The sequence below is a fragment of the Sus scrofa genome, chromosome X, assembly GCF_054392235.1.
Source record: "Sus scrofa isolate SSC_HxYL_T2T_F1_AM1 chromosome X, Sscrofa_HxYL_maternal_Yorkshire_Landrace_v2.0, whole genome shotgun sequence".
NCBI lineage: Eukaryota > Metazoa > Chordata > Mammalia > Artiodactyla > Suidae > Sus > Sus scrofa.
In genome coordinates, this window is record NC_139401.1 from 28046488 (window position 1) to 28068641 (window position 22154).

The 22154-nt window shown below is 37.9% G+C and overlaps 1 protein-coding gene across 1 annotated transcript in view; it reads left to right on the forward strand.

The window, feature by feature from the left end:
* The first annotated feature begins 17661 nt into the window (after positions 1 to 17661).
* The window catches only part of IL1RAPL1 (interleukin 1 receptor accessory protein like 1), a 1404779-nt gene continuing 1400286 nt past the window's right edge, over positions 17662 to 22154 (forward strand). The window contains exon 1 of the mRNA XM_003360251.6: positions 17662 to 18258. The gene's annotated coding sequence lies outside the window, so the exon portion shown is untranslated. The remainder of the gene's footprint in view (positions 18259 to 22154) is intronic.

The following is a 22154-nucleotide window of genomic DNA, read 5'->3' on the forward strand; positions in this document are numbered from 1 at the left end:
ATGAACACTTTCTGTGGTGTTGTAAAAAGAGCATATGTGTGTAACAGTTGGACATACTTCTCCCATTGCAAGTGAAACCGAGTTTGCAAGGAAGATCCTTCATTTGGTCCCTGCCTCTTTATCAGAATTCTTATTCCTTTGCCTATATTTCAGAGTCCTCCACTCTCCTCCGATCTTCATCCTGCTTCCCTTCCTTTCCTGGCTTGATTCATCTCTCCTGCTCCTCGACACCTACCCCTTTACATTTGTCAATCAACCCTATGATTTCAGCTCTACTAAGTGGTTCTGATCTCTTGATTACATGCTAGTTGCTTCCATGTAATAGGGGCAAACAATAACAGGTGACACAAGTGGACATTTTCTACATAAAGCCAAAAATAAACAATTTGCCTTATAGTTAACTTTATGCTAAAAGTGCACAACCAGGCTACAGAAGACTCAGTAAATTCTAAATAGTTAATGAACATGACAAAATTTTTGAAAAATTGCAGAACTTTGCCAACTTACACAATAGTAGAAAAAAAAAAAACTCCAATGTGCCCAATTAAACAACCATCTCAGCTCAAAATTGTGTTAAAACAGAGCAGTTCTTGTTAATATTTTAGTGCTAATTTATATAAAATAGCTGTAATTTAATACAGATGGTATTTCACAAATAATGCATGATAATCAAATGCCCCATAAAGTGATTAAGTTAAAAATAGATTCTATTACTTGTAGACATTTGGGGAAACTTTTAAGCTATTAGCAATACAAAATATGCTTTAAAGAGGTAGTTCTTTTTCTAATTGGGAGGAGGGAATTGGTGCTCTCAAACATTGTTGGAGGCAGTTTACCTGAAGAAAATCTTGTGAAAAGACAAGCTGTAGAATACCAAATTGCATTCTTTAAACCAGGGTGATTTTTCCAGTCTTCAATCACAGAGGCCCATATTGTGCTTTGCCAATAGGCAGATTCTGATATAGTTATTCTGAGGCAGATCTGATATTCTGCTTTTCTAACGAACTCCTGGTTAATGTCAATCCTGTGCTCCCTAGGCCAGTAATAGAGCAGCAATGTTCTAGAAACTTCTTTCAGTCCAAGGACTTCTTTATATGGAATAATTATCTGAAGCCTATGTGGTAAATAGCAAGGGTGAGAGAGACTAGTTAGTATCCCACAGGGAAAGGGGCCAGAAATATATGTTTTACTCTTCCTTGACTGGAGGTGGGGGCAATGATCATTTGTATAGGCTGCAAATATTTTTATAGGCTAGGAAAAAGCCAGATTTTAAAAAGCAAGATAGAGAATCACATTTGGAAGGGTGATGGGGTGGGGCGTGTTTCAGGATAAGAGAGGAATTCCTGCTTAAGGATTTGATAAAGTCATAAATTCAGTTTCTGCCAATGCTTTATTTATTTTTTCTCCTAAAAGTCAGAGATATGGAGTAAACTGGCCTTTATTTCACAAATAACTTGAAGCTGTTTTGGAATCTATAAATATAAGCCATAATCATAGTTAAGGTTAGGAGTGGAGAGCTGAATGTTTTCAGATCAGAAGCTGAAAGAGAATTGGGGTTTCGGGTTTTAAAAGAAGAGAGAGAAAAAAAAAAACATCTTCAGATAGAAAGAGCCAGGAAGGTATTAACAGGCTGGAACCTGAGAGACAGGAGGAGGAGGTAAAAATGTACCTTTCCTCAGGTTTCTGTTTCTAGCAAGATGTTGAAGGGGCACTCCTGCTGGCTCCCCAGAGAGCTGCCCCAGGGAGGAAGCCTAGAAGAAAATCAACAACAACAACAACAACAAAAAAAAAAAAAAGAAGAAGAAGAAGAAGAAAAGTGTGAGAACCCCTGTGGTGATAGATTGGAGAGAATAGAAGTTTTTGAAGTGATATTGGGGGGTGGGCAGGGAGTTGGGGTTTGGCCAGGGGCTGGAAGCCACCAGGCTTCTTTGCATGATGGAGGGTGTGTATGTGTGTGTGTACTTCTGTGTATAATGGCAGGGGTGCTGTAGGAATACTTCTCTTGATTCTTCTTTGCTCCTGCTTTATGCCTTCTCCACAGCTTTAGCAATCCAGAGCTCAGGTTGAAGTGTTATCAAAGGTAAACAAAACCAGACATTTGTTAAAGCAGTTAAAAAAAAAAAAACATTTTATTCAGTAACTACTGCGGTAGAGGAAAGAGCTGAGCTCAATTCCTGATTCGCTCAGAGGAGAGTGGGCGGTTTAAATAGGAAACGTGGGAATGGTGGGGGAGGGCTGGAGCAGAGTCATGGAAGTGAAAAATTGCAAAAGGCAGGGAAGAGGGCTGGTCAATGTAAATGCGATTAGGCTACCAGGTCTGCTAACTGACATTTATCAAAGTTAGGCTTCTACACTCCCATAGAATCTGGGAGACGGAGGCTTTGACTTTCCTAATCATTACATTTCACAGGAATGGTGGTCAGGTGCTTGAGAAAGACACTCCTGGGTACTCACTTCTCCACACAGCCCACCCCCAAATAACCGAGCTGGAAGTTTACAACCTGAGAAGTGTCTCCTCCTCAAGTTACCTTTTCCTGAGTGGGTAGAAGGGTTGCAAATTGAAACCATGACCTGAGGGAGTAAAGGGTAATGGGGCTAGGCTATGGTTTAGGGGTTTAGGGAGGCCTGTTGCTATCACCTTAGGGCTTATCCACTCCTCCTCAACTATACTCAAAATGAATGGGCCTGAATGAATGGATGATTGCTTTCTCCTAATTTACTGCCTCACAGAGTTGTCAGTACCCTGGAGGAGGAAGGGGATGAGCTCACAAAATATTCTGAAAAGCATACCTATTTCAGAAGGAAAACATAGCCTGGATTACAGGTTCTAGTGAAAACAGAAAGTATTAGAGCGAACAAGGCAAGAATTTAAATTGATCTTAAAAACAGTGTATGTACAAAAGAAATGACTGAAACAGAGAATGATGGTAATAAAGAGCAGAATATTGAAGTGAGAAATAAATTAATGAATTTGAAGACCAGATTGAGGAAATGATCCAAAAGTAAGAAGGATAGGAAAGGGGACTATAATAGATAAGTTAGGAAAAATGAAAGATGAGCACAAAAGGGCTAACACCCAGAATAACAAGGCAGAGAAAGAGAAAAAAAATGGAGCTGAGAAAAATATTTGAAGACATATACAGGATGAATTAAAATTTTTAAAGACTTCAAATTGAAAGTGTTGAGAAAGCACCAAAAGAGGATTTAAAAAAAAAAATCCATCCTTGGACATACTGTAGTGAAATTTAAGAATACAAAGAGAATGATAAAATTCTAAACAGATAAAAAGAGCAGATGTCATACAAAGGAAGAAGAATCAGACTGATGTCAGATTTTTCAACAACAGTGGATGCAAATGGGTGTTTTCAAAGAATTGAAGGAAAATAACTTTGAACATAGTATTTTATATCCAACAAGATGTCATTTAAATAAGAGGACATGATAAAAATATTCTCAGGCATACACCTTTTTAAAAGCTTTGCTACACAAAGATGAATATAAAATACTTTGGGGTAAGTGCTTAAAAGAAGAGGAAAGACAAATTTTGAGATGTTTCAAGAGTTATGTGAAGTAAAGGTTATCAAATAAATAACTTAGTAATGGTAGTTGCTGTTTTAAAAATAACAAAGATGAAAGAAAAAGGGAAAATATATCTGTAATAACCAATGACAGTCAACCCTCCATAGCTGCGGGTTCTGCATCCACCATAGAGAGCCGACTTACCACATCATCTTATATAAGGGACTTGAGCATCTAGCGATTTGAGTATCCAAGGGCACCCTGGAACCAATCCCCCACTGATACTGAGGGATGATGGTACTTAAAGTCTAGGTCAGTGACTCTCTAAGTTGACTGTGCATATGATACATGCGGTTCTTGTTTACATTCAGAATCTGAGTCAGTAAGTCTGCAACGGGGCCCAAAGTTCTGCAAATTCCCAGGAGTTGCTGATACTGCTAGTCCTTAGAACATATTTTTAAAATTTACTTTATGGTTTTTTTTACGGCCATCCCCATGGCACCTGGAAGTTCCTGAGCCACATCTGCGACCTATGCCACAGGTGCAGCAATGCCCAATCCTTTAACCCACTGTGCTGAGCTGAGGATCGAACCCGTGCTTCCACAGTGACCTGAGTTGTTGCAGTCAGATTCTTAATCCACTGTGCCACAGCAGGAACTCCTGTTAGATTACATTTTTTTTTTTTGGTTTTTTTTTTTTTTTGTCTTTTTAGAGCCGCACTCGCAGCATATGGAGGTTCCCAGGCTGGGCGTAGAATCAGAGCTGTAACCTCTGGCCTACTCCATAGTCACAGCAACGCCAGATCCAAGCTTCATCTGTGACCTACACCACAGCTCATGGCAACACCGGATTCTTAACCCACTCAGAGAGGCAGGGATCAAACCTGCATCCTCATGGATGCTTGTCAGATTCGTTTCTGCTAAACCCCGGTGGAAACTCCTAGACCACATTTTAAGTAAATCCAAAGCATAGGTCTGACCAACATGATAGGTGTTGGAAAGAGGGGGAGACAAAGGATGAGAGAGCTCTCACCTTATTCAAGGTGAGACAGAGCTTCAGTTAATAAAATAAGTAAGGGAGGAGTAAAAAGAATTGCAGAATTATGGGGATATATTGAAAAAAGAAATTAAGATGGTAGCAATAATAATGAAAATATTAATAATTATGATAATTATGAATAGAAGAAAACTACCAATTCAAAGATACAAATTAACAAATTGAATAAAAAGCCCAAATCCAGATTTAAAGGATTTACATGAGAAACACTTGAGGCATTAGGAAATGCAAAAGTTGAAGGTAAAAGAATGGGAAAGACAAGACCTATAAGAAAAACTCCAATCAAATCAATGTTGATAGCTATATTATATTAAATAAAATAGATTTTAAGACAGAAACAAAATTAGGAGTGAAGTCATCATGACACAACAAAAAGGTTCAATCTATCAAAGAAGCATAGCAATTTTGAATATATGTACACCAATAAAATGGGCTAGAAATAAAAAACAAAAAATACATATATGCATCAAACAACTGATAATAAATACTATATTAATAAATTTGCTATCATAGTGCAGAATTTCAACGCATCTCACCTGATTATTTATTCACAGGTTATACAATATCAATTCAGCAAATATATAGAGGATAAGTAGCACAATTAACAAGACTGATTTAATGGAGATTATATACATAAAGAAATGAGAGAGAGAGAAACCCATATAGTTATTTCTGCATCCTTTAGGGAATATATAATTTTATCATGTACATGTACAACATTTATAAAAAGCATATATAACAGCCAATAAAGAAAAAAATTCAGATCTCATAAGAACTAACTATAGTACAATTATGTTAGATGGTAAATTTAAAAATTAAAAATATACTTGGGAGTTCCCATCATGGCGCAGTGGTTAACGGATCCGACTAGGAACCATGAGGTTGTGGGTTCGATCCCTGGCCTTGCTCAGTGGGTTAAGGATCCGGCATTGCCATGAGCTGTGGTGTAGGTCACAGACGCGACTCAGATCCTGAGTTGCTGTGGTTCTGGTGTTGGCTGGTGGCTACGGCTCAGATTAGACCCCTAGTCTGGGAACCTCCATATGCTGTGGGAGCGGTCCTAGAAAAGGCAAAAAGACACACACACACAAAAAAAAACCCTTGAACATATGGAAATTTAAAACACACATACAAACAGGAATAACTTTTAGATTAAAGAAAAAAACACAGAGGAGTCTGAAAATTAAAAAAAAAAACAGAATGATAAAGCAAATACTAGATAGCAGAACCTATGATATATGGTAAGAGAACTTTAAGGGAGATTTATAGCCTCAAACACTAATATTAAAAAAGAAGAGGGCCTCAAAATTAGTGACTTACATATCCATCTTAAGATGTTGGAATATGATTAACAGAATAAACCCAAAGAAAGTAAAAGACAATAGGTAACAGAAAACAGGATCTCGAAGAGATGTATGCACCCCCTATGTTCACTGCAGCATTATTCAGAAAAATCAAGATATGAAAAAAACCTAGGTGTCTGTCAACAGATTAGTGGATAATGAAGATAGGGTGTGTGTGTGCGTGTGTGTGTGTGTGTGTGTGTGTGTGTGTGTGTGTACATATATACAGTGGAATATTATTCAGCCATAAGAAAGAAGAAAATCCTCCTATTTAGAACTTTTTGATGAAACTTGAGGGCGTCATCCTAAGTGAAGTCGCACAGAGAAAGACAATTACTGCATGATGATCACTTATGGGTGGAATCTAAAACAGCCAAACTCAGCTGTGGTGAGGGAAATTGGGAGCTATTGGTCAAATGCTTCAAACTACTGGTATAAGGTCAACAAGTTCTGAGAATCTAATATACAGCATGGCGATTATAGCTAATAATTCTGTATTATATACTTGAAAGTTGCTAAGAGAGTAGATCTTAAATGCTCTCATCACAAAAAGGAAATGTTAATTATGTGAGAGTAGAGGTGTTAGCTAATGCTATAGTGCAAATCATTTTGCAATATAGAAGGGTATCAAGTCAATATTTACACAATATTATTTGTCAATTTTATCTCAGTAAAGCTGGGACAATTAAATTGTAAAAGGAAGAGCAGAAAGAAATGAAAGTAAGAGACAAAAATATATGAGGTCAAAAAAATATGATTGAAATGGGGGCTACAACTACAGATAAAGAAGATATTAGGAGTTCCCGTCGTGGTGCAGTGGTTAACATATCTGACTAGGAACCATGAAGTTGCGGGTTCGGTCCCTGCCCTTGCTCAGTGGGTTGACGATCCGGCATTGCCATGAGCTGTGTGTGGTGTGGGTTGCAGACGCGGCTAGGATCCCGCGTTGCTGTGGCTCTGGTGTAGGCCGGTGGCTACAGCTCTGATTCGACCCCTAGCCTGGGAACCTCCATATGCCACAGAGCAGCCCAAGAAATAGCAAAAAGACAAAAAAAAAAAAAAAAAAGAAGAAGAAGATATTAGTTAGTTAGAATATCATCCTCACCTGCATAAGGTGAGCCCTGAAGTTCAAAACCAAACTCTGAAGTCTCTTTTCTGAATCCCTATGCCTTAAAATCTTCCTGGTACTTTTCCATTCTCTGCCCACACCCTTTTTGGTTCCCTGGCTAGAAACCTGGGCTGTAATAACCCCACAGTGGAGTGCTGTTGTGGACTTTTGTGATTAGACTCGTGTCCTGGCTCAAAAGGAAGGAGGACAGAATGACAAAACAAAACACAACAATAGGGTTTGTTTCATCCTCTTGAGACTGTAGCTCCATAAAACAGAAAATGTTCCTTCTCTGTGTTTTTGTTCTTACTGGTTCCAGTTAGTGCACCTGCCACCAGGACCAGATGACCTGGGGACTGCAGCACAAGAGAATAAAAACAGAAGGAGAAAAGTTGGGGGGAGATTTCCTCATTCCCTTTGAGCATTAAGAGTTCTTTTTCCCAGTCCTGGAGCCAGTGGTAGAGAGGTTCTTCAGGAGCTCTGTCTATCTGAGTTCATTTCAATGTTTCTGGGTGTGTTGACCTCAGGTTGGGCGATGGCAAAGTTGGGGGAAAAGGTAAACTCAGTACAAATTTGATTCAAATTCGGCTGCTCATTCCTGATCTGCCTACTATTATTGCCTTTTCTGGGTTTTCAAATAGTTCCTCCATGCATTCCATCCAGGGTGTAATGCATTCATGGAAGAGAAACAGTAAAGTGTGCTGAGAGCATGTTATCCAGAACTGGAACTGGTTTCTTTTTATAATGTTAAAACAATTGAAATATAAAATCTGTATTCTTTAGGAATACCTATTGATATAATAAAACAATAAAAATTCAAAGAAATAATGCACATGGAATTCAGGATGATGTTTTGTTTAAATAAGGGGTGGCAGATGGATAGGTTGATGGGGTACCATACCATATGTTTGATATAGGTTATTATCAAGATGCTTGCTTTCATTTTGGATGGTGCTTTCTCAAGCATTTATAACCTCATGGAAAAGAACTAAGTACATGAATAAAACTGGACTGCACATAGACCAATGACTACTGACCAAAAATCAGGGACAATATAATTTTGCACACCTGAGATACAGAAAATAATGGGAAAAAAAGGAAAAAGAACAGGAAGAAAAAAAAATCCTTGCCTTTGAATCAGTCAGAGGTTACAAATCAGAGTAGACTAAGTTAGGTTATACTGAAAGATATACCTGAAATCTCTGAGGCTAAGTATAATAAAAGTTTGCTTCTTACACAAAGCATAACCCTGATGCTTCTAGTTGCACAGCTCACCTCTTAGCAATGACCAGGACAAATCCTTAGATAATAAGGGAGACTTCTATGACATTATGTCACCATCTCGAAGCCCTTTTCTTCAAGCCATGCATATGAAGGCAAAGATGAGAATAAAGACAGAGAGGAGCAGACCTCTCTGGAGATTTGATGGATCAAGTCTGAAACATGTGGGCCATACATCTGTACCCAATCCTTTGTGGCCTCAACTAGATGCAAAAGGACTAGGAAACATAGTGGTTTTGAGTGCTTAAGAGGGAAATAAAAATGCTTAATAAACACATAGCATTGTCTCTGTTATGAGAGCTTTTTACAACAATGATATCCAATATTCCATTTTAAGTTATTACGTATATTATGCCAGGCTATAGTCTCCTTCTAGTACCTAGTACTTGCTATACTATCACCTCACTCTTAGTACATTATAATGTTCTAATATCTGCTACATATATACACACATGCGCACGAATTGAGTATCGCTATCTAGTTAATATTATCCATAATATCTCTAGCCTTCTTGTATGATTTACTTAGAGTTGTTTTTCTCAATGTAAAAATCAGTTCAGAAGGCCATACTGATGTTTACATAAGGTTAATATATCCTTCGTCATGTTATTCTTGTGTTTAAAAAGTTGAAATATTAACATTTTCCCTGAAAAGTGTAATTTCTTCATTCCCCCTTCATTTAACAGAAACATAATAATTCAGCTAGATCTTCTTTAGAAAAAAGAGCAGAGTGATACACAAAATGAAGAGCAACATACTCTACTACAAAAAACAATGCACTCAAAAATTTTTGCTGAACTGACACTCTTGTTTACAGTTTGCCATATAAGGCGTATTGAGCCGATAAAGGCAACATATAAGTCAAATATAAAAGTGATGATTTCAGCTAAATGTAGTATAGAGAAGATCATCAAAAGTTAGTGACAATTAAGAATAGTGATTGAGAGAAAGTACAATTTCCAACTTCACCACTGTGAGATGTTGAGCAAGATTTATTAATAGTCTCTGTGCCATGATTTCCTCATCTGTAAATTGGCCAAGACAATAGTACTTATTTCTTTTGAGGATTAAGTGAGTTAGCACATATAAAATGCCTCCAGTGGTTCCTGGCACATACTAAGTACTGAGTAAATGCTAGCTATTATTATTTCACAAAAGAATTGAACGAAAGTTTGATTGACACTAAAAAGTCAAAGATATGATTATCTTAAGTATCTGGTTCCTATTCTATGTTACATTATACTAAATTAATTATGTTACAAAAAGAGAACCCCATTTGTTTCCTGAAAACACATTTTAAAGTAAACAAACCCTGTCTTTTTATGTCCATTTCACAAGAAGATCCCCATATTTTACAGATAAAATATTTGACTTTCACAAATATCTGTTGGGTTTATTTTATTAACTTTTATTATTATTAACAATGTATCCTTGATGTAGGAGTTAAACTTTTTTTCTTCTTGTTTTAAAACAAACTTCTTTTTTTAAAAAAACTTTTTCGTTGCCAAAGTTGTGGCACAGGGCTCAACTGCAGCGCCGGTTCAATCTCTGTCCAGGGAACTTCCACATGCCCCAGGTGTGGCCAAAAAAAAAAAATCTTTTTACTGAAATATGAGATATACTTCAAAAGTGCACATATTACATGCATGCTCAATGAACTTCACAGAATGAAAACACCCAGGTAACCAACATCAGGATATATTTAAAACAAAAAACAAAACCCCCCAAGAAAACAGGCTTATCATCAGCACTTTCAAAGCTCCGCTTAGGGATCCTTCTGGTCACTGCTATCACTAAGGGTAGCTACCTACTATCCTGACGTTTTACAATGTAGATTAGATTAGTTTTGTTCTTTCTATAAACGCAGTCTTACAGGATATACTCCTTTGTGTCTGCCTTCTTTTGCTCAACATTACGTTTGTGCACTTGAAATATAGTGTTACTAGTAGCCATGATTGTCAGTTCTCATTCATGTAGGTAGACTGTAGTATTCAATGTACTGCAATGTATTCATCCATTCTACCATTGGGGCGCCTTTGGGTAGTTTCCAGTTGGGAAAATTTTTTTGGTGAACATAGGTATGCATTTCTTTTGGGTATATACTCTAGAATGGAGTTGATGGCATCATGGGTTATACATATGTTTAGAACTAGTAGGTGCTGGTGAAAAGTTTTCCAAGGCTATTGAAATAATTTTTACTTTTACCAGGAGTAGATATGAGTTGCATTTTTTCCAACTCTTTACCCACATTTTCCATCATCCATTATTTCATTTTAAGCATTCTGGTGACTGTGTCATGTAATTGCATTGTGGTTTAAACTTACATTACCACTATGTCTTATGAAGTCAGTTACCTTTTCATACATTCATTTGCCTTTTTTGCAACATGTGCAAAATAGACTTTTTCAAGTCCATTTTATGTGTCAGTATTATACTTATTATTATTATTGTTATTATTATTAGCTGGTTAAAAGAAGCAGACTCACCTACAAGGCTTGCACTGAACAAAGTTGGACTGGTCCTGAGATGCTCCATTGAATAAGACCATGAGTTTTACTCAGGGACAGGGTTAGATCTAACCAAAATCCAATGTACTTTTTTTTTTTTTAAAAAAAAGGAAGAAAACTATCTTTCTTATGTCTGGTTCTCTTCAACTATATAACTACTATTTTAAAAAAAAACACAAACAAAAATTAAAACATCCTCATCTCCATTTATACCACTGCAACATTCTCTGACTGGGAAAGAGAAGAAATAAAAACAAACTAAAGACAAAATGCAACAAAACACGATTCTCTCATACATCTTAGGTCCAGGCACTTTGCTAAGTTCGTGTGTTACAGTACCCCCAGGAGAAGCTTATCCTATTAAGTTCATTTTTCATAGGAGGACACTGAGACTCAAAAATGCAAGGAGTTTTCTCAAGGCCAAGTGATAGGCCAGGATTCAGACCAGATCTTACTATATCAGACATCTCTATTATGTCCTCAATTTATCTTTTTCAAGAAAAGGCTGACAGGCAATATGGCTGATCATGCTAGAAGAGAACTCCTACCACTTTCTAGCTTTGTGAGCTTAAATAACAATGTCATTTGGTCAAATGAGACTCAATTTCCTCTGACTAACATAAAGAGATTATTCAAGGTTCTCTCTAGACCCCCCTTCAAAAACTGATTCTATGACTTTAAACACTTTTGATTTCTACTACCACGGCCAGTGCTATTTCCTTCTAGATAGAAGAAAATTGACCAACTTAGATGTTACCCTTTATTCCTGGTCTTCACTCATTTTTTTGTGATTTTATTTTTGCTCATCCCTCAAGGTCACTGAAATAACACCCTCTCTGTTCAGCCCTGACTCTTCTAGGCTGAATTCACATCTCTCTTAAGGTATTCATCACATTGTATGTGTATGTGAAATTGTCTTTCTCCACTGCTAGACTTGCATTCCCTAAGGATAGGGACTGTGCCTTACCCACCCCTAGAGCCCCAAACCCCCCAATACCTGGCACATAGCTTGTAATGAATAAGCCATGGACAGATGGATAAATGAATGAATGACCTGCTTCCAGTTATACTGGTGGATGATTTAAAAGCTAGAGATGGGACCTCCATGATATTTCTCTTTACCTTCTAGCTTATGTTCCCAGACACCAGGCAAAGTCCCAGCTTTGGCCTGATTCAGAGGGGACCTCTTCTGTGTCATTCATGCCTTAGAGTTTTTCCAAACTGTAGTCAAAAGAGCTAGGGTTTCACACTTCAATTAATATCAGTCATTAATCAGTTAAGCCAGGGGTGGGTTTTATACTCATTACAGGCAAGTCAAGCTGCCCCAGTATTCCAAGAGCAGTAGTTAAAGAGGATACAGGGGATGGACTTTAGATGCAAACACAAAAAGGGGGGTGATGGCCTTGAGCACACAGAGGTCTGGGCTGAAATTTAACAGTGCCTGCTTCACCCTTTTCTCCTGTTCTACTTCCATTGGGAAAATATTATAAATCTAGTAAATTTAGGAGACACTGATATTTGATTCCATATTTTATGCCCTTAAATATTAGCTCACACTGTTCTTTTCCTTTACTAAACTATTTTATATGCCTTAATTACTACGAAGTGCCCCGAATCATTTCAGTGGAAGCTGTCTTCCATGTATATATAGCAATACCATTTCATTTAATTTCCCAAACCCAGAAGACTTTTAAATCTCCCCTACCTCTTCCAAATTATTCAATGCAGGAAATGTTATTGTCATTTTTACCTGCTTCAACCATAATAGCTGAAGCTATTTTTTGTGCATGGTCATTTGGAAGCAGAATTCATGGCCACAGGTCATGTGTCCTGGATATCATGAAGGCTGATAAAAACATATACAAAAAGTGGCAAGTGGTCTCTTTCAGTAGAACCATATGTAGGGATCAGAAATTCATTAAGAAATAGGGCTTTTAACTCCCAAGTTCTGGTCAGATTTCGGTAAAATGTGAGCTTTAGGAGAGTAGAAAACTTGACTATACATCTCCATAATGGTATCCTCAGTACCTCAAACTGTGCCTCACACACAGTGGGTTTTTAATGCACATTTTCTGACTCAATTACAATTTTGCCCACCTGAAATATTGTGCTGTGGTTTTATTTAAACTAGTTGTCAGCATGGAATGACTTCTGCATTCTCTCCTGGAAGTGGGTGAATTTCCATGGTGAGCAATTCCTCTATATACAGTTTGCAAATCATTTTGGGAACCTTCCAAATGAAAGGCACTGTATAAATATACCCTCCCACCAGCAGCCAGCCTGCTTTCCACCGGGATGCATTTGCATCGCTTATGTACATAGTGTTTCATTTGGGGCATTGCTTTTATTTTTATGACCATAAAAGAAATATTCACAGTATGAACAATAATGTAAACTGCATTCAAGAAGATATATATTTGTATATTTTATGATTCAAAACTTAGAAATCTGAAAGAAAAGCAGGCATGGCATTTTTCTTTCCTGTTGCTGTTTGCTTTTTCTTAACATTCTTTTATTATTTCTAAACTTTATGGTGGAATTTTGCTGAAATGCTCAAGTCTTTGTCTGTACATCATTTGAGAATATGTGGTGGTGGGTTCAAATGAATGTTGCTGGCAAAAGGCCTGAAAATGAAGGGCGCTTGATTTTGCATTTATTTTTGTCTGTAATAATAGTTTGCTTTAACACTACCTTTTTGTGGATGAAGTCCTCTTTAAGGAGAGAAAGAGAAAAGTAAGCAACCTTAGGTATAAAATACATTCTAAGTAACTTAGCATGATAATAGGGACTTTCACAGATGGAAGAGACTTTGAAGAGACATATTTTAGCCTTTATAACAAAAGGGGGACTGATTTCGTAGACCATTACTGGGGAGCTAGACTTTGAATTTATACCATACAAAAATGTTTAATGAACTTTTAAATAAATTGCCCACAGAGCTAAATCAAAACCTCTATAAATTATGTATTTACCTATACAGAATCATCTGCATACAAAAGATGAATTGAATTATAACCCCTTAATTTATATATTTCCATAATTAATTAAATATCCCACTCCAGATGTATTTTCCAGATATTCTAGCCTTAAGGATTTCATTAAAAAGAGGAGCTACTCTGAATATTCAGCAATTTTTGTATAACAAAACAGCTAAAAAGGTAGATTAACTAAAACTCTAGCTTACTTCACTGAGGAAAGATGTGAAGTGTGGAAAATTAAATGTAGACTACTGGTAGTTAAAGGTGGACTCAATAAGAATTTGAATTCATTTCCTATGTCCACATTTCTCTTTAAGAAATACAAAACCTGATATTTCTTTCACTTTTTACTACTAAAACAATACAGGTGATTTCTGAAACCTTAGGTACAGAATAGGAACATTAGGAAATGGCTTGATCAGGTTATTTGTGGCTTATAAGGTAAATGTTACTGTATTCTTCATCTCCTCAGAATATCATTGTAGCTAAACTCTAATTTCCTGTTCCCAGTAACCAATTTTGTTTCATTAAAATGAATCCCTTATTTAAAATATATTGATATCTTTCTTTTTTATTATTGGGAAATAAAACAGCAATTCCATCAGCTGAGAAAAGCTAGAAGCATGGAATTGATCTGCAGACAGTTTTTACTACAAACCCCATAATGCTTTGGATTATAGACTACAATCCCCATACTGCAGCACCAAACCTACTGTTAACCATCCCGTTACTGGGGAAAAAATAGAACAGAACATTTGGGAAAAACTATGTAACATGCAAGGATTCTGCTAGAATAGTAAATTATTGATTTTTGCAGTATTCGGGGATTTATTTGCCTTTTACTTTAGTAAAAAAAAGGGGGGGGGGCATATATAGGGATGTGCACATCTTTTCGTCCTGAATGTGATATCACTTAAATCTCAAACAATGTGCCAAAGTATATACTTCCCATGTCAAAATGTTTTTTATACCATTGAATTGTGTAGTTTAGAAAAAAAAAAAACCTTTGGAGGTAGGTCAGCTTTATTCAGATTTTAAAATAAAATTGCAATACATTGTTTAATGCTCTAAACATCTGCAAATGAGAATTTGGTGAAGTAATTAAAAATCTTAATTAGATGCACCTTGCAGCTGCTGTTAGTCTTAATTGGCAATAATGCAGCTACATTTTGTTCTGACACATATCTTCAGAAGAGTTAGAGAGAACTGAAGGGAAGCAAGAGGAAAATGTTCCCACACAGTTCAAGACAGTTCGCACAAAGAGGATCCCATGGCAACAAACAGGGAGGCCCACAGTTGGCTCTGTAAGATCCAGGAATAGACAATGCTTCACCTCAGATTCAAACAAACAGTTCCCTTCCTGGATCTGAGGAGAAAGCGTTTCAAATTATCTCTTGCAAGAGAATTGAAATGGTGTGTCTTTAACACACTTTTCAAAGCTTTTGGATTCTCTCTGCAGCCCATGTCAAAGTAGTAATTAGAACTCTTGCTCTGTGTAGAGTAACAATCTGACTGGCAAAAGCCTTGCAAATAGAGGGATTTGATTTTCGTACCATGTGGAGCTGGAGTAGACCTTGGCAACCGGTTCATTTCAACCTGTCATTTTACAGACAAGGAAACTGAGGCTAAGAGAAATTAAAATGATTCCCTCGGGTACTTAGGAGTAAAAATTAAACCCAAATCTAGATTCAAGCCTACAGTCCAGGACTTATACTTCTAAATTTTGCTCGAAGCAATTAAATGTTTTAATTGTGACCCCCCTCACCGTCCGTTTGAAGTCTAGTTCATCACTTAAGTGGGTCAGCCAAAGGACCCTGATAGAAAGTGTTGAGAATGTGGATCACGTGCTATGAGAAGAGAATATATTTCACCTTCACTCCTGATTCTCAGTTTACTCAGCACGGGAGCTTGAGGGGAAGGAGCAGGAGAAAAGAGACAGGCTGGCAGGTAGGAGGTTAATCTGGGTGCCTTGCCTTACCTCCTGGGAAACCAAGTAACACTTGCCTACACACTTTCACCGTATCTTCCCACAGCTTGGATGGAAAGTTCGTTAAACCCACAAATTGATTTCCCTATCTAGTCTCCCAGACCTCATTCCTCTCATCTGTGCTGATTAGCTTGCATTAGTTTAGCTAGCATTAGTTTAGCTTCCTTTTGACCAAATATTTGCAAGGGTTTCCTTTTGTCTTCAATTTTGTTTTATTCCCCACATTAAATGAAGATACAGTTCTCTAGAGCCAAGGCTACTCTGCCCATATATTTATTGTTCTATTTTAGGTCTATCCCGTTAAACCTTACTTTACAAAAGCTTGTGAAATACGTTGTAGAGCGGGTTAAGGTTTTCTAGCACTGGGGCTACAGGTGGAAAAAGTTGAAGAGTGGTGAGAGGGAGGGTGGTGACTGGAAAAGTGTTCCTCAGCCTTCAACTGCCCCACCCTCCCCACCTTTGGAACCCAAGGCAGAGGTTGCAGTGTAAACATTCAACACTTCCCCAGAGCCTTGTTACTCCAAGTGTGGTCCATTGCATGAGTATGGTCCATGGACCAGCTTATTATAAGTGTAGACTGTCGGCCTCACTTCAGACTTAGAATCTGCATTTTAAGAAGACACCCAGGTGATCATGCCTATGTTTCAGTGTGAGAGGTACAGAACCACATGTATTATACTATCCCAAGGTAATATAGAGGGCACAGATCTTACACTGAGCAAATATCCTAATTTATTTGTCCAGTACCTACTTTGTCCTTCTTTTCCCATCACGAACGCATCTCAGAATCCTATCCCGCGGCGAACTCCGGGACGCGGGTGGATGGTAGGAGATTCCCTTCCACCACCTACTCTTTGCGCCCCGCCCCCTCCCCCCTCCCAGAGAGCCAGCCACCGGCAACCTTCTCCCAAGCCCCACTCACTTCGGGAAGATTTTGCTCCTCCCCAAACTGAATGAGTGGCGGGATGGAGTTACCGCCTGAAGGACTCAAAATTTACATACCAATACAGGCTGAAGCAGTTTGCAAAACTGCCCTTTAGAAACAATTATCACCTTGCTGTCTGAGGAGCAATTGCCTGGCACCCCGCTCCCTTTGGAAATCCGGCTTAAAGTGATAAGGAGAAGGGTCGTGAGTGTGTGCGTGTGTGTGCGTGTGAGAGAGAGAGAGTGAGAGAGACAATGAGTGTGAGGCAGAGAGATCGCTCACAATAACAAATCAGTTCTGGAGAGAAGAGATGAAAAGGAGGTTATCGACAGCGTGTCAGTTGAGGCGTCGTTTTCTGTACCATTTTGCTTCCTATTGAAATGGACCCGTAATTGTTATGTGGCTAACCCAGGACAGGGTAAGCGGCCGCATTTGGCAGTCTACTTTTGCCTGGAAGGACAGATTCCTGTTATTCGAGGCCTCTCAGGATCCTTTCCAAAAGATTCCCAGGCTTCACTCCTTCCTCTTCAGTCTTCTAAAAACTAAAACTCGCAAAGCGGTGGCGTTCTGTGGATTGGCTAGTACTAAAATATCCATTGGGTGGCAGTAACACTATCCTCTTTATGACTTGCAGCAAACCAGAGAATGCATTCAATCAAATGAACCGATCTTGTAGAAACACTGGAATCATTTATGCAGTGCAGTTTCTCTTTCTTGTTTTCGCTCCTTCCTCCCTGGGATATTTTGAGTGGATTGTGGCTATTAATCAAGATCTGATATTAGTCGTGGTTTCCTTGTCGTTTTCACTCAGGATTAGCATCATTCAAGGCAAACGCCAAGCTGCCCTTTTTCCCCCACTCTTTTTTTGAAATATCATTTTTGGGGGCTGCTGAAGAGAGCTAGGACCCAGGAGACACCTTCCCAAACAGCAGGGGTTGTGTGCTTTCACATAGCAGTACTGTACAAGGAAAACCCCGTCGGATCTGTTATTGCGGGATACTTGTGAAATATACATAGGATTCTTCTTATGGCTGCATTCCGGATCTGGAAATTTTACTTGGGGACCAAGAGGATCTGAAAGGCTACATGTACACAGAAGATTTGCCATCAAGACTCCGATTCTTGTCATAGAGCTCACAGACTTCCTCACTTACCGGCCTTTTTTTCCGTCATTCTTTTTAAAAAATTTCTTCCCTCTTTTTCTGCCGTCTCCTCTCTCAGTCTCTCCTTTTCTATCTGCCTCTTCTTTTTTCTCCTAGTTTTCTTTTTTACCCTCCCCTGCTCTGCACCTGGATTGTATCTTCACCAAACAATCGGGCACTTTGAGAACTAACTGGAGGCAGTTTTGTAGGGAAGAGCTGTATGGAATTATTTTCTTTTATGGTGAACTTGGCATTTGTGAATGGGTATCTTGTTCACGATATTAATTGCTAGCAAAAACAAGAAAAAGAACACAGGAGTAAAACGTGGATTTTTCTGAATACGCATTGTGATGACCAGCAATTACCTTGTCAACTGATATCCAGAGGAGAATAATTTAGAAGACTCTTGTGGGTAAGGTCATTTTATATATGCAAACCCATCAGTGGCGTGAGCAAACTTGGGTGCTTGTAATGGGAATGGGTTACTTGGATGATTGCTGCATCGCACTGATGGCTGTGATGTGGCCGTTATTGGCACTGAATGGAATAACTGCAGTTGGGTGTGTTGGTGTGTGTGCGTGCGTGTGTGTGTGTGTGTGTGTGTGTGTGTGTATGTGGGTCTGTATTCTGAGTGTAATTGAAAATAAATCATCTCTCCCTCCTCCAATTATTTTGATATGGAAGAGTGTCTTGAATTAATTCTGTGTAGACACTCTTTGTTTGGATGCAATATTTGTGGCTCCTGTGTTCTGGAAGGGGTAGCAGCCGTGAAAGGAACACTTACTGAAGAGCCCTATTTCAAATGAAACGAGCTACTCTTTATTCATTAAAAGAAATATGTTTTCAACTCAGTGCAGCATTCTGCTGCATTTCACAGCCGCAATGGGACCAGGGACATCCCACTTGTCAAGTTCTTAAACTTTAAGGCGATAATCATTGTTAATTGTTCTCTAGGTTGTGATTATTGAAGATTATTAAGTACCTTGGGCTACTTTTTTTTTAATCCACTGGCTTATCATTTGGAATTTTAAAAGAAAAGAAAAGGCTGGAAATGATAAATAAAATAGAGAAGAATAATGTGATATTATTTTCAATATCACCATAAAGCTTTCTTAAGTTCAATTGCCCGGTAATATAATTATTTACCCAATACCCTATATAGCTGAAGCTGTGACCCACGTGCAGGGGAGTCAAAGGTCTGGAAGCAGAGACCATCCTTTTATTGCAATGCAGCCAGCTTTGGAAATGCAGGCAATTACACACTTCCCTTAACCTTAAGTTGAGGATGTGTCCTATCTGCTACATCTATTTTACCCTTTTGGTAAAAAGTTAAGCGACTAGAGCACCAAAGATGCTTAAGCATATTCTGCCTGGGAAATGGGATAAAAAAATCAATATCGATGACGTGGTTCAGTGCACTGTACTGCAATGCTAAAGTCCCATATTCGTTACCTATGAAGAGAGAATGGAGCATTTACATGTTATAAATCTCACCTGGTAGATTGATCTGAAGGGGAGGGGAGAAGATATGTGGATATGAAGGAAGATGGATGGAAGTCGTGTATAATCGGTGATTATGTAACTTCATTACATCAGCGAGCTTCAGTCAACGATAGTGAGATGAAATGATTGTATAGAGAGAGGCTTCACCACCCTGTTAACTTTTGAAGGCTTGTAACAGCTAACAGAGGAGGAGGAGAAGGGCAGCCAGAGATTAGTTCCAAGGGTCCTGTAAACCCTGATCTTTGTGACGAATTTAGCATGAGTTTTCTCATAGTGAGTTTCTGGGGGACAGCAGATCATGTAAGCTTTAGGGCTGGACCAGAGCAATTTTAGCCACACCCGTGGAGAGTCAAAATGAGTCCGCTATGTTTCACAAGTGCCCCATTGAGTAATTGGGACTCATGATCCCAGCCAAGGTCATAGTTCTGTACCCTATGATTGAAATACATGACCCCAACTGAGTAGAAAGTTAAGTCCATTGAAATGAAGACTGTGAATGGAATGACTATTTGAGATCCTCTCTTGCATTTTTTCTGGCAGAGCTTGATGCAGATTTCAGTCTGGTGATTCCCTCAGTAAAAATGATTGCTTCCACACTGTGTAGGAAACGAGTGTTTTGGACCTTTTTCTCTGCCTTGACAACCTCTTTCTGGGCCATTTTAACCCTCTGGGAAAAGAGAAGTTAAAAACCTTCAGGGGTAATGATATCTGGTTAAATTAAAAAATAAATGGTGATGAATTCATTATTAATACAAATCCCAGAAAAAGAAAAAAAAAAAAGAGCAATCCGTTTTCAAGTTTTACTTATAGAATGGCTTAAAGGACATGTTGCAGCCGCCTGTGAGTTTTACCATGAGATGAGATAAATGTGCTCTGCTCATGGTACAGAGGAGGGAACACTGCAGAATAAAATGTCATTTTCCCCTGATGTTTTATTTGGAGCTGTGATTTTCTTTAAAAGAAGATACACATCAGATCCTTTCGGCTTTCTGCTGTTTGAGGATCTGTTTTTCCCTCAAAAGATTATATATTCCTTCAAAATGAAACTCTGCTAATATCCTAACCCTGTTGAATTAAATCATCTCATCATCTAGTTGTGCTATTTCCTATTTCTCTTTACATTTATTCTACCAAAAAAAAAAAAAAGGTTAAATGACTTTTCTGTCATGGAGATGAGATGATTCTTTCTGCTCCTATGGAGGCAGGTGCAGGATCTCTAACATTCACTAAGTAACTTTGAAAAGATCTGCTTACCTCAAACCAGAATGGTGGAAGGTGGAAGGAAATTTGGAGCTCTGATATTTGAGATGACTTTCTTATTTCTGCAGGACATGCCCAAACATTGATATATTGTGCCAGTGGATTTGGAGGTTTGGTGTTCATATTGTGTAGGAAATTGGATGTGAAGTTAACTCCTGATTCCTTCCTTCAGGGGTCAGGGTAGCACTACAGCTGCTTCCAGGCTGTTAGTCTCCAACTATGTGCAGAAATAGTCTGCAGTGGGTTTTCCTGTGCTCCTTATTTTAATATTTTATAAATGACTTCCACAGTTGTTTTCTGACATAAGCCACATGTATGTTACCAAACAAGGTGTATTCTAGAGGTTTTAGTAGCTCAGTAGTGGAAGGAAATAATAGCAGAAAGGAAAAGAAGTCTCTCAAAAAAAAAAAAAAAAAAAAAAAAAAAAGAGACACTGGCCATGAAACATACATACGCATGAAATTGCTATCCTTTTACTTGAAGACAATATATTCACATTAGGAGAGATAGTTTCAGTCATTTTAATGGTACTTTATAACCTGTTACTTTCTTTTGGATGAGGATTATGTAACTGAGGCAGGTTATGGCATTTTTCTTAAGTAACTCACAAATCAATAATAAAAAGCTTTGCTTAATAGGAAAGCGTTTAAACGTGAAGGCAGTGAATAGTTTAAACTATAATGTCTATTCTTCTATTTTATTGCCATTTTTCAGCCCAACGTATGTAGTTTGATTAGAAAATATTCAAAAAAAGGAGAAATATCATTTATAAATATGGAAAGCCCTAATTTTGTTTCCTGACCAGTTATTTCAACAAAAAGTCAGGAGATTTAGCTGATAAGTAATGATAGGATTTCTAAAATTCAAGAACAATTTAAAATGGATTTTTATTTTGTTGGCAATGTATGTGAACACATCATGTTACTGCTAAAATGACAGATAAGATATTTTTTAAAACAACTTTGAGGATTAATTTCAGATTTCTATTTCAGAACCTTTTAGTCTGTTTAATATATACACTGAATGCTTGGGATATACTTTGTCTTACAACAAATAAGATCTTTGGTGTTTAGCAAAATCTCATGTTTTTATAAAGCAGACTAATTTATAATTTGTGGCAACCAAAGCACCCGTGTTGATTAATAAGATTTAAAAGTAGCAAGTTTACTGGTAAAGCTCAATCTCTAAAAGCATAATTATAATGGTACCGTTGGGACAGCTATAGATAAGGCCGTGTCAGCATTTTTATTATTAAATTCCAATCCTTTTTCCATTAGTTGTATCAGGAATCTCAAAGAGGAAGGAGCGCAGCTCTCTGAGACATCCAGGTATTACAAGATTCAAGGCTGAGTCAGAGGCCCTGAGTTGCACTTAGGCTCTGTCATTTCCTAGCCTTGTGACTTCAGACCCCGCATTTTCCCTCTCTGTATTCAGGATAATCATTTAAAAACAATAGAATAATTACATATTGCACTAAAGAAATGAGATTTGTGTTTCAGTGCTTACCAACACGTTATGCCGTAGACATATATGGAATTATTATTA